This window comes from Oryctolagus cuniculus, chromosome 6, assembly GCF_964237555.1.
Source record: "Oryctolagus cuniculus chromosome 6, mOryCun1.1, whole genome shotgun sequence".
Lineage (NCBI taxonomy): Eukaryota > Metazoa > Chordata > Mammalia > Lagomorpha > Leporidae > Oryctolagus > Oryctolagus cuniculus.
Genome location: NC_091437.1, coordinates 766,492 through 780,218, shown reverse-complemented (window position 1 = coordinate 780,218; position 13,727 = coordinate 766,492).

Here is a 13,727-nt window from a genome sequence, read left to right as displayed (position 1 = left end):
TTAGGACATCTGCCATTCTATGAGTCTGCTGTGTATCCCACTTCCTCTGATGGATTGTTCTCTCCCTTTTTGATTCTATCAGTTAGTATTAGAAGCCACTAGTCTTTTTTGTGTTATCCCTTTGACTCTTAGACCTATCAGTGTGATGATCAATTGTGACCTGAAATTGATCACTTGGACTAGTGAGATGGCATTGGTACATGCCACCTTGATGGGATTGAATTGGAATCCCCTGGCATGTTTCTAACTCCACCATTTGGAGCAAGCCCGATTGAACATGTCCCAAATTGTACATCTCCTCCCTCTCTTATTCCCACTCTTATATTTAACAGGGATCACTTTTCAGTTAAATTTAAACACCTAAGAATAATTGTGTGTTAATTACAGAGTTCAACCAAAAGTATTGAGTAGAATAAAAAATGCTGAAAGAGATAAAGTATTACATTGTACATCAACAGTCAGTACAAGAGCTGATCAACTCACTGTTTCTCATAGTGTCCATTTCACTTCAACAGGTTTCCCCTTTGGTGCTCAGTTAGTTGTCGCCGATCAGGGAGAACATATGATATTTGTCCCTTTGGGACTGGCTTAATACACTCAGCATAATGTTTTCCAGATTCCTCCATCTTGTTGCAAATGACCGGATTTCATTGTTTTGACTGCTGTATAGTATTCTATAGAGTACATGTCTCATAATTTCTTTATCCAGTCTACTGTTGATGAGCATTTGGGTTGGTTCCAGGTCTTAGTTATTGTGAATTGAGCTGCAATAAACATTAATGTGCAGACCACTTTTTTGTTTCCCAATTTAATTTCCTTTGGGTAAATTCCAAGGAATTGGATGGCTGGCTTGTATGATAGGGTTATATTCTGGTTTCCGAGGAATCTCCAGACTGACTTCCATAGTGGATTTATCAGCTTACATTCCCACCAACATTGGATTACTAAGCCTTTTATCCCACATCATAGCCAGCATCTATTGTTAGTTGATTTCTCTATGTAATCCATTCTAACTGGGGTGAGGTGAAAACTCATTGTGGTTTTGATTTGCATTTCCCTGATGGCTAGTGATCCTGAATATTTTTTCATGTGTCTGTTGGCTATTTGGATTTCATCTTTTGAAAAATGTCTACTGAGGTCCTTGGCCCATCTCTTAAGTGGGTTGTTGGTTTTGATGTTGTGCAGTTTCTTGATCTCTTTGTAGATACTGGTTATCAACCCTTTATCTGTTGCATAGTTTGCAAATATTTTTTCCCATTCTGTCAGTTGCCTCTTCACTTTCCTGACTGTTTCTTTTGCAGTACAGAAACTTCTCAATTTGATGCAATCCCAAATGTTAATTTTGGCTTTGACTGCCTGTGCTTCTGGGGTCTTATCCAAGAAGACTTTGCCAGTACCTATATCTTGCAGGGTTTCTCCAATTTTCTCTAATAATTTGATGGTGTCAGGTCATGGATTTAAGTCTTTAATCCATGTTGAGTGGATTTTTGTGTAAGGTGAAAGGTAGGGGTCTTGCTTCATGCTTCTGCACGTGGAAATCCAATTTTCCCAGCACCATTTATTGAATAGACTCTCAATGCTTCAAAAATTAGTTTTGGATTCTTGATCAAATATAAGTTGGCTGTAGATGTTTGGGTTGATTTCTGGTGTTTCAATTCTGTTCCATTGGTCTATCCATCTGTTTCTGTACCAGTACCATGCTGTTTTGCTTACAACTGCCCTGTAGTATGTCCCGGAATCTGGTATTGTGATGCCTCCAGCTTTATTTTTGTTGTACAAGATTGCTTTAGCTATTCGAGGTCTCCTGTGTCTCCAATGAATTTCAGCATCATTTTTTCCAGATCAGAAAAGAATGCCTTCGGTATTTTCATTGGTATTGCATTGAATGTATAAATTGCTTTTGGGAGAATGGACATTTTGATGATGTTGATTCTTCCAATCCATGAGCATGGAAGATTTTTCCATGTTTTGGTATCCTCTTCTATTTCTTTCTTTAAGATTTTGTAATTTTTATCGTAGAGATCTTTAACGTCCTTGGTTAAGTTTATTCCAAGGTATTTGATTGTTTTTGTTGCTATTGTGAATGGGATTGATCTTAGAAGTTCTTTCTCAGCTGTGGTGCTGCCTGTGTATACAAAGGCTATTGATTTTTGTGCATTGATTTTATACCCTGCTACTTTACCTAACTCTTCTATTAGTTCCAATAGTCTCTTAGTAGAGTTCCTTGACCCCCTAAATAAAGAATCATATCGTCTGCAAAGAGGGATAGTTTGAGTTCTTCCTTCCCAATTTGTATCCCTTTAATTTCTTTTTCTTGCCTAATAGCTCTGGCTAAAACTTCCAGAACTATATTGAATAGCAGTGGTGAGAGTGGGCATCCATGTCTGGTACCAGATCTCAGTGGAAATGCTTCCAACTTTTCCCCATTCAATAGAATGTAGGCCATGGGTTTTTCATAAATTGCTTTGATTGTATTGAGGAATGTTCCTTCCATACCCAATTTGCTTAGAGTTTTCATCATGAACGGGTGTTGTATTTTATCAAATGCTTTCTCTGCATCTTTTGAGATAATCATATGGTTTTTCTTCTGCAGTCTGTTAATGTGGTGTATCACATTGATTCATTTGCGAACATTGAACCATCCCTGCATACCAGGGATAAATCCCACTTGACTAGGTGGATGATCTTTCTGATGTGTTGTTGCATTCTATTGGCGAGAATTTTATTGAGGATTTTTGCATCTATGTTCATCAGGGATATTGGTCTAATTCTCTTTCTTTTTTTTTTTTGACTTTTATTTAATGAATATAAATTTCCAAAGAAAGGCTTATGGATTACAATGGCTCCCCCCCATCCCCCATACCGTCCCTCCCACCCGCAACCCTCCCCTCTCCCACTCACTCTCCCCTTCCATTCACATCAAGATTCATTTTTGATTCTCTTTATATACAGAAGATTAGTTTAGTATACATCAAGTAAAGATTTCAACAGTTTGCTTGCACACAGAAACATAAAGTGAAAAATAATAGATGATTTTTTAAATGATGATGAAATCAGATCAGACCTACTGTCATGTTTAATCCCAGTGAGAGTCAAGTTGGGAATTGATAATTTCTTTTTTCTTTTCTTTTTTTGTTTTACAGAAGATCAGTTTAGTATACATTAAGTAAAGATTTCAACAGTTTGCACCCCCATAGAAACACAAAGTGAAATATACTGTTTGAGTACTCGTTATAGCATTAAATCTCAATGTACAGCACATTAAGGACAGAGATCCTACATGAGGAGTAAGTGCACAGTGACTCCTGTTGTTGACTTTACAAATTGACACTCCTGTTTATGGCATCAGTAATCTCCCTATGCTCCAGTCATGAGTTTCCAAGGCTACGGAAGCCTTTTGAGTTCTCCGACTCTTATCTTGTTTAGACAAGGTCATAGTCAAAGTGGAGGTTCTCTCCTCCCTTCAGAGAAAGGTACCTCCTTCTTTGAAGACCTGTTCTTTCCACTGGAATCTCACTCACACAGATCTTTCATTTAGTTTTTTTGTTTTGTATTGTTTTGTTTTGCCAGTGTCTTGGCTTTCCATGCCTGAAATACTCTCATGGGCTTTTCAGCCAGATCCGAATGCCTTTAGGGCTGATTCTGAGGCCAGGGTGCTGTTTAGGATATCTGCCATTCTATGAGTCTGCTGAGTATCTCGCTTCCCATGTTGGATCACTCTCCCCTTTATTTATTCTATCGGTTAGTATTAGCAGGTACTAGACTTGTTTATGTGCTCCCTTTGACTCTTAGACCTATCAGTGTGATGATCAATTGTGACCTGAAATTGATCACTTGGACTAGTGAGATGGCATTGGTACATGCCACCTTGATGGGAGTGATTGGAGTCTCCTGGTATGTTTCTAACTCTACCATTTGGGGCAAGTCAGCTTGAGCATGTCCCAAATTGTACATCTCCTCCCTCTCTTATTCCCATTCTTATATTTAACAGCGATCACTTTTCAGTTAAATTTAAACACCTAAGAATAATTGTGTGTTGTTGCATTCTATTGGCAAGAATTTTATTGAGGATTTTTGCATCTATGTTCATCAGGGATATTGGTCTAATTCTCTTTCAATGCTGCATCTTTTTCAGGTTTAGGAATTAAGGTGATGCTGGCTTCATAGAAAGAATTTGGCAGGATTCCCTCTTTTTCAATTGTACTGAATAGTTTGAGAAGAATTGGAGTTAGTTCTTCTTTAAATGTCTGGTAGAATTCAGCAGTGAATCCATCTGGTCCTGGGCTTTTCTTTCTTGGAAGGGCCTTTATTACTGTTTCAATTTCTGTCTCAGTTATGGGTCTGTTTAGGTTTTCGATGTCTTCCTGGTTCAATTTAGGTAGGTTGCATTTGTCCAGGGATCTATCCATTTCTGATAGGTTTCCCTGTTTGCTGGCATACAAGTCCTTGTAGTAATTTCTGATGATTCTTTTTGTTTCTGTGGTGTCTGTTGTTACATTTCCTTTTTCATCTCTGATTTTATTGATTTGGGTCTTTTCTCTTCTTTTTTTAGTTAGTTGGGCCAATGTGGTGTCAATTTTGTTTATTTTTTCAAAAAACCAGCTCCTCGTTTGGCTGATTTTTTGTAATGTTTTCTTGATTCAATCCTGTTGATTTCTTCTCTGATTTTAATTATTTCTCTTCTCCTACTAGATTTGGGTCTGGTTTGCTGCAGTTTTTCTAGATCCTTGAGATGAGTTGAAAGCTCATTTATTTGGTGCCTTTCCAATTTCTTGATGTAGGCACCTATTGTTATAAACTTGCCTCTCAATACTGCTTTTGCTGTATCCCATAAGTTTTGATATGTTGTGTTGTTGTCTTCATTTACTTCCAGAAAGTTTCTGATTTCTCTTTAGATTTTATCTATGACCCAGTGTTCATTCAGGAGCATGTTGTTCAATCTCCATGCATTTGCATATGCTCTAGGGATTCCTGAATTGCTAATTTCCAACTTCATTCCTCTATGGTCTGAGAAGCTGCATTGTATGATTCCAATTCTTTTGAATTTGCTGAGACTTGCTTTATGGCCTAGTATGTGGTCAATCCTAGAGTAGGTTCCATGTACTGCTGAGAAGAATGTAAAATCTTTAGCTGTAGGATTGAAAATTCTGTATATATCTGTTAGATCCATTTGGGCTATAGTGTCATTTAAATCTACTGTATCCTTGTTGATCTTCCGTCCTGTTGATCTGTCTATTTCTGAGAGTGGAGTATTGAAGTCCCCCAGTACTATTGTATTGGAGTCCAAGTCTCCCTTTAAGTCCCTTAACAAATCTTTTAAATAGACCGGTGCCCTGTAATTAGGTGCATATATATTTATAATAGTTACATCTTCCTGTTGAACTGAACCCTTAATCATTCTATAGTGCCCCTTTTTGTCTCTCTTAACAGTTTTTGTGATAAAGTTTATTTTGTCTGATAATAAGATGGTTACACCCGCTCTTTTTTCATTTCTGTTGGCATGGTATATCTTTTTCCAGCCTTTCACTTTCAGTCTGTATGCATCTGTGTTGGAAAGATGTGTTTCTTGTAAGCAGCAAATAGATGGGTTTTGTTCCTTAACCCAATCAGCCAATCGGTGTCTTTTAACTGGACAGTTCAGGCCATTAACGTTCAATGTGACTATTGATAAGTAGTAACTTTGCCCTGCCATTTTCCCAAAGATATTTTCTAATATATGCTTTGAACTTCCTGTGATCTTTTGCTGTGAGGTTTTCTTCCTTTACCTTCTTTCATATTGATGACCGTGTGTCTGTGTTTCTGTGTGTAACACATCTTTAAGCATTTTATGCAGGGCTGTACGAGAGGTGACAAATTCTTTCAATTTCTGTTTGCTGTGAAAGGTCTTTTATTTCACCTTCATTCACAAATGAGAGCTTTGCAGGATATAGTATTCTACGCAGGCAGTTTTTCTCTCTTAGTACCTGGGCTATATCTCACCATTCCCTCCTAGCCTGTAGGGTTTCTGATGAGAAGTCTGCTGTGAGTCTAATTGGAGATCCTTGAGAGTAATCTGACGTTTCTCTCTTGCACATTTTCGAATCTTTTCTTTATGTTTCACTGTGGTGAGTTTGATTACAACGTGTTGTGGGGAGGATCTCTTTTGGTCATGTTTACTAGGGGTTCTATGAGCTTCCTGTGCTAGAATGTCTCTGTCCTTCTCCAAACCTGGGAAGTTTTCTGCTAGTATCTCACTAAAAAGGCCTTCGAATCCTTTCTCCCTCTCCATGCCTTCAGGAACTCCTAGAACCTGAATGTTGGGTTTTTTAATAGTATCCTGTAGATTCCCAACAATATTTTTTAGATTTCTAATTTCCTCTTCTTTTCTTTGGTTTGACTGTATACTTTCCTGTGCTCTGTCTTCTAAGTCCAATATTCTCTCTTCTGTTTCACTGACTCTGTTTTTAAGGCTCTCTGATGTGTTTGCCTTTTGATCTATTGAGTTCTTCATTTCATTTTGATTTCTCTTCACTATCACACTTTCCTGTTCTACTAGTTTCTGCGTTTCATTTTGATTCCTCCTTAAGATTTCATTTCTTGAAGGAGATTTTCTATCCTTTCCAGTAAGGATTTCCGTAGCTCAAGCATTTGTTTTTGAAAACTTCTAAATGTTCTTATCATAAATTTTTTGAAATCCGTATCTTGCATTTCTTCCATCTCATCATCTTCATAATCTTGGCTTGGGGTGTCTTATTCATTTGGGGGTGCCATAATGTCTTCCTTGTTCTTATTTCCTTGGTTTCTGCGTTTGTTGCTTGGCATTGTGGAGATATTTTTTGGATTCTTCTTCCCTCGCTGTGGTGTTTTTTTCTTGTTAAACTATCACTGTATTAAGTGAACTGTCTGCTTTTGATGGATCCTTAGAGGCTTGAGATGGGTGTGGCCTAAGAGCTCTGTTTGGTTACTCAGGGTTAAGGGTGTCCCAGGTTAGGCGTGGTAAATCTCTCTCTCTCTCTCTCTTTCTTTCTTTCTTATTCAGAAGGGAAGTAATTCTGCACAGCTGAGCAGAATTGAAGGTAGTTAGCAGACAAATGATATACCCACAGGAGCCAGAGATCAGAAGCTCTTTCCCAAGGACCACACAGGGAATCTGTTCTGCCCTCAGTGTGGGCTCAAATTCTCCTGCAGTCTCCCACTGGGTTGCCAAGGTTACCAAGTTGTAGCATCTCTGGAGAGTACTCATGTGAATTCTGTGAGTTCTCTCACCCACCATCTCTTTTTTCACAGTCTCAGTTCATTAGCACCACACATTCACTAGGTCCTAATCTCCTGTTATTTCACACTCCCCTCCCCCCAGAGCCAGGTTTTTCTGCTTGGCTGAGGGCGGGTGCAGTCCTGAGGTCGCCCCGCTTATGACGTATGTCCAAAATGGCGCCTGCTCTTTGTCTTGCTCATCTTTGAAAGGTGAGCGGAGACAGAGAAACTCATGTCCGTACCAGTCACTTTTTTTTCCCCTCTATCTTCTTGTTAGGCTGGTGAACTTTTTCCCACGGGGTTTCAAGCCTCGTTCCCTCTAGTCTCTTCTATCCACTTTCCCACCAGTGTCTCGTGCTATTGAGGTTCGGTTTACCTCGTGTTCCAGCGCTGGTGCATTGATTCTGCCACTGGTGTCCTGAGCCATGGGCTCCCACACCCTCCAGGCAGGTCCACCGTGAATCACTATTCTGGAACAGTTTCCTCTGCTGTTTCTTCCCCTACACTTCCTTGAACCTGCAGTATCTCCACTTTTATTAAACTGTCTATTCCCGGACTATCAGTGTGCTCCCTTCCTATTCCTCCATCTTGCCGCTCTCCACTTAATTTACTTTTAAGTAAATACACGTAACAAATCTGATTTGAGAAAGGCTGTAACAACTACCACACAGAGGATTTAAGTGCAGAATAAAAAAAGGTCATGCCTTCTACCTTTCAAAACAAAGCACTAAGCATAAATACAACTAGTAGAACAAACATCACTAATATTGTTGTCTAACTCTTACTTCCTAAGTATTGATTACTGAAATACTCCATAATCAATTGGCATAAAAACAATTTTAAAAAAGTAACATACTTAAAAGTAAAAATGAATCAAAGTGACAAAATTATGTGAATTTGACATAGTTTTTAAGCTTTGCCTCATGAGCAGAGGAACAGGTGTGGCAGAGGCACTGCTAAGCAATACTAACCCAGAGATTGGGTTAGTCACTAGACGACATCTTGGAATATTGATTTTGTGTTTTCTGGGAGTTGTAGAGTAGTTCAGAGGGAAAGTAGCAATATTAAAGGCATGATCTCATTTAAGTGAAAAAAACCTGAGTTGTTCATCTGACACTGAGGTTGTGAATGTGGCCATACAAGGCAGGATCACCTGGGTACTACTTCCTCTCTAGCAGCTGAGTGGGATTTCTATCCTGTGCCTTCCTCGCACCAGCACTTTTCAGTGATGCAAGAATATACTGGGAGCAAGAGAGATAGAATTCCTGCTTTCATCAGCATGTAGACTCCTGCAAGGAGCAGGTAGGAAATAACCATAAGAATCCAACTCTTTCAGGCGATAACTTCTGTAAATCGGAGGCGGGGACTACAGGAGCTGGACACAGTCAGGCACTTGAGCTGAACTCGGCTCCTCTCCTCCAGGCTCCAGTGATCCTGTCCTGGACACACCTCGGTTTGTTCTTGCAGGACACCTGCATTAATTCCCAGCGGGGCATCCTGCTCCATCCCTACATCACTTCCTCAGCTCTCCGGGTCAGAGTGTGCACACACACACTGGCCTGTGTGACATTGTGGCATCTGGTCAAGAACACTCAGGGTTTGCCTCTGAAACTACGTCATGTTTGAGTTCTTCTTCATGGAGGGTGAGAATACACTCACATCACATAATATTTTACAAGCATAATTATACAATTGTCTAGTGTTAAATATGTTTAACACCAATATGTTTAATATGTTAAATTGTGTTAAATATGCTTAACACTAATATGTTTCTATATGATAAATTATGCTTGTAAAATATTATGTTTCACTGTATAAATTAAGTTTACGAGTAGTATAAATAAGTTAAGAGCAATGGACAAAAGAAGTAATAGAGGTATATGTAGTCCCATCATCAAATAACATATTTAATATAAAATCTTATTTTTTTAACAAATATTATATTGCTATATTACACAAAAGATACCAGATATGAACTAGAACTATGTTGTATCTTAACACTAAGTTTCTTTAAATATTATTCTCATATCTTTGAACATTTTATAAGTATCACTCCTTGAATGGAATGTAATTAAATGCTTCATAGTATTTTACCTGAGCACCAAAATTTCAGTTACAATTTTTCTGTTGTTTTACATAGTTTTTACTATAAATTTTCCCTATCTAAAATGATACAGAAATGAATATCTATACCAATAGCTCCTTGAATGTGTCTGGTTGTGTTTTTGTTGATAGAACATTGGTCTGTTTTGAATCCTGTGTCTGTGGATGTAGCTTCCCAGGAAGGCCCTCCTGTCTGATCCCGTGGGAGGTAGTGTCTGCCTTTTGACCTCACTCAACATCACTGGAGGTCATCTATTTTTCTTCTCTGTAATTCAGTCAATAAATCACTGGGGCCCTGGTGTGTTCTCAGCGTGCAATTTATTATTGGTCTGGCTTATTTTTTAACTTACAAGGTCCCTAAGAATTCTTTACTAAAATGTTTCTGATTCCTATTTAAATTTATGAGATTTTTTAATTAGTAGTCAAAATAATAGAATACATTACTTCCTGGACAATAGGTGTTAGCCTTTGATTTATTACCTATTATGAAATAAGCTTTGGCCTTTTTAAATCATTTGATCTTTTTTGTGACCCATACAAAATTCTCTAATTTAAAAAAAAATCTGATGTTGTTTAACTCTATTTCTCTCCTCAGAAATTATTTTTTCTTATTTTGATTCTGTTTATTTTTATGTTATTTTATTTCTTGCCTTCTTCATAGTTTAGCTGTATCTTTACTAATACATTGTGTAGTTCTTTTACTTTTTTCTTACTATGAATTTTAATCAATTGGATTTTTTAAATAAAAAAAAAACATAAAAAAGTATTCCTAATCTGTGACTAAATGTTCAGAGCACTTTTACTGAAGACCCTTTCTGCATTTGGTGAAATGAGATTGTTACACTAGGACAGTTAGTGTGTTGTCTTGTGAGACACGTCACTGCAGCCTCCAATTTTAGTACCTGCTTGGACACATAAGATTTTGTTTTCAGAAATAAGATGGGAAAATATCTGCAAATAAGTAAATACAGCATACGACCCATTTGAAAAAAGAATTTGGGTTTGTTAATATGTGTCTATGTATATATGTGAATTTACTTACTCCATGTAAATGTAAATTTTAAATGCATATTTCCAGAACACATACAAGTGTTTGTAAATATGTTATCACTGGCTTAACTCTGGCTAAGCCCAATTGTATGGAGAATTGCATCTCTTCTTTCCAATATGAGGGGTCCTCTACAAGTTCATGGAACAAGCGTGTTGTGAAAGACTAAGCACGCATTGGAAAACTGCTTTGCACCGAAATAAAGCCATCTTTAAATTCCATTTTCCAGTGAATTTTCCAAGTGCTTGTTCTTCACAGGAGCTGTGACCGTTTGCACTGAGTCTTGGGGGAAGAGCCAGCACTTAGAGGGTCCCTGCTACTCACCACTCTGTGCCTGCAGATGCCACCTGCCGCATCCCTGCCACAGCCCATCACTCCTGGAAGCAGAGATGCAGAGAGGAAACCCAAACCACCCTGGGACGTCTCCAGCCCCGGCTTGCTGCTCCTCCTCCCCGTGCCTGCCTCTATGTTAGATGCTAAAGACAGATCTGGGACAAACTGAAACTCATGGCTCTGAAGGAGGCCACCGTCATTCTATTCAGGAAAAATTATATAAACACATTAAAGGTAGAATTTTTAAACAGATACAAAATGAAATTAAAATTAGCAATGGACACATAATGCATTGGGCTGTTCTGAAGAGAATCAATCATAACTTCTTCCACAGTGTCTCTTAAGGAGAGAAAACCTTCTCAAGTTTTTCATTTCTGACAGAGTATATGTTAAATTTGAGTAGTTCCTCTTTCTGGGAAGATCTCAGCCATATTACGATTCAGCATTATTTCAGAAACAACTCTTGTAATAACCAATTCCAGGGGCTAATTATTCCATTCAGCACTATAGCAGCCCCAGGTTCTGCAGTGCTGGTGACACAGACAGCACTGTTAGTGAATCTGATGCCTTGGCGTGGACTCTGGCACATCTGAGACTCACGGCATCACCAGCACTCACGTATGTGCTGCAGTGATTCCTCTATAAGACTGTTGAGGAGGGCCCAGTGCTGTAGCAAACAAGTGGATCCGCCACCTGCGGTGCCCACATCCCATATGGGTGACAGTTCAAGACCCAGCTGCTCCACTTCCAATCAGGCTATCTGCTGTGGCCTGGGAGGGCAGTAGGAGATGGCCCGAATCCTTGGGCCCCTGCACAGGTGTGGGAGACCCAGAGGATGCTCCTGGCTCTTGGCTTCAGGTCGACTCAGTTCTGGCCATTGCTGCCTGTTGGGGAGTGAACCAGCAGATGGAGGACCATTCTCTCTGTGTCTCTGCTTCTCCTTCTCTCTTCTTGTAGTTCTGACTTTCAAACAAACAAATAAATCCTAAAAAAAAATAAATAAACAAAAATAAACTGTTGATGAGAAAGGGCTTTTACTCCACAAAAACAGGTGATAGGGAATACACGAGGAAGCACCATCAAGAGCCAGCAGAATGTGGAGCAAGTCAAGAGTGGCAACACCTTGCTCCTGCAGCACTGCCTGCCCATCTGGTTGAGCTCACTTAGAGGGTGTCTTGAGCCTCATCTGCAGCCTCACAGAGCCAGGCTGGACCAAATGCACAACAGAAGTGGGAAAGTGACATCACCCTGTTTGTGCCCGTTGCAGGAGTGGATGAAGGTTTTCTGTTAATAAGCAACCTCTGGGGCTTTGGAGAGCAGTGCAATTAGAAGAGCCAGTGGTGCTCACAGATCCCTGTCTTTCTTCACTTTCTCAGAGTCTTACCTGATTGTAGCAGTAATCTCTAATCTCGCCATCACCAACAAGGTCTGACTGATGAAATCTGCGAGTTCCTTAACACATGGCCTTCACCTGCTGTACTTTACAGAAATACTCCCTGTGTGCATGTGTGTATGTGCTTGTGTGTGTATGCATGTGTGCATGTGAATAGCCTCATTTCATCTTCAAGAAGATTTTACAAGATCCTGTTATTTTTCTTCTTATCTTTACAAGTACCAAATCTGAATCTCAGCGTTCAACTGATGTGTCAAAGACACCTCGTCCGTATCGTGGTCAAGTTGAAACCTGAGGACCTCTCCTCCATGCCATCATTTTTTTCCTCTTAAGGTTGCTGATTATACTCTGCTTCTCTCTGTCACTTGTTTGCCATCTATGTCACTTTAATTTTAAATTTAAAGCATTTGTTTTTATTTTAAATACTGACATGAAATGACTTTTAAAAATCTTGAAAGTACAAACTTATCCAGTGAAAATTTTTAAACCATAATGCAGGGGCTGGTGCTGTGGTGTAGCAGGTAAAGCTGCCACCTGCAGTGCAGGCATCCCATATGAATGCTGGCTCAAGGCCTAGCTGTTCCACTTTCTATCCATCTCTCTGCCTTGGCCTGGGAAAGCAGTGGAAGATGGTCCAAGTCCTTGGGGTCCTGCACCCACATGGGAGACCTGGAAGAAGCTCCAGGATCCTGGCTTTGGATCAGCTCAGCTCCGGCTGTTATGGCCATTTGGGAAGTAAGCCAGTGGATGGAAGACCTTTCTCTCTCTCTGCAAGTCTGCCTTTGAAATAAATAAAATTAAAAAAAAAAAGTTAGAAAAAAAGAAAAAACCATAATGCAATCACCTAGTTAAAAAAAAGTTCTAGAAACTGTATCGTGCCTTCAACATACGAATATTTATTGACCATACAGAGTGTACCAGGCAATTAGGACCAGACAGGAAGGCAGAAGGAAGCAACCGCTCTCTTGTCCTCACTGCTTTGCCACGTGGTCTCCCACAGGGCTCTGAGGGACATTGGACAGTGGGAAGAAGAAAGGAATTGTGTCTTTTTTTTCACTTGTGGTGATGGTGTCTGGCAGCTGTGGCAGTGGTAGGCAATGCTCAAGACTGCAGCCACCACAGCCTGAAGGCAGCTTCCGCAGCACGTTTGGTTCTAGGTGTCAGGGTCACTGAGTCACCACCCGTGACCAGAGCAGGTGGAGCGGCAGCAGCCAGGAGAGCAGAGTGTTAGGGCCTCACGTAGCTCCAGGTAACCATCCTGCTCCTTGGGTGACAGCACTGCTCCATCCCAGGTCCCAGCCTTGCCTCCAGCCCTTGGCTGCCTTTGTAACCACCCACCCTCATCAACCCTCTCCCGTTGAAGCACATAGTGTTTGCATGGGAGTGGACACTCAGAAGGCTAACACTAAACCATCGATTCCACCACAGTTGCAACCCTTCCCTTGGAGAGAACAGTTATGTGTGTTCAAATCTACAATTATGCATTATGAAAAATTATGCATGGATTTCAAAATGTTTTCACCAAAACCTCCATTTTAATTTCTTTTTTTTCTTTTTTTTAACTTTTATTTAAGGAATATAAATTTCCAAAGTACGATTTATGGATTACAATGGCTT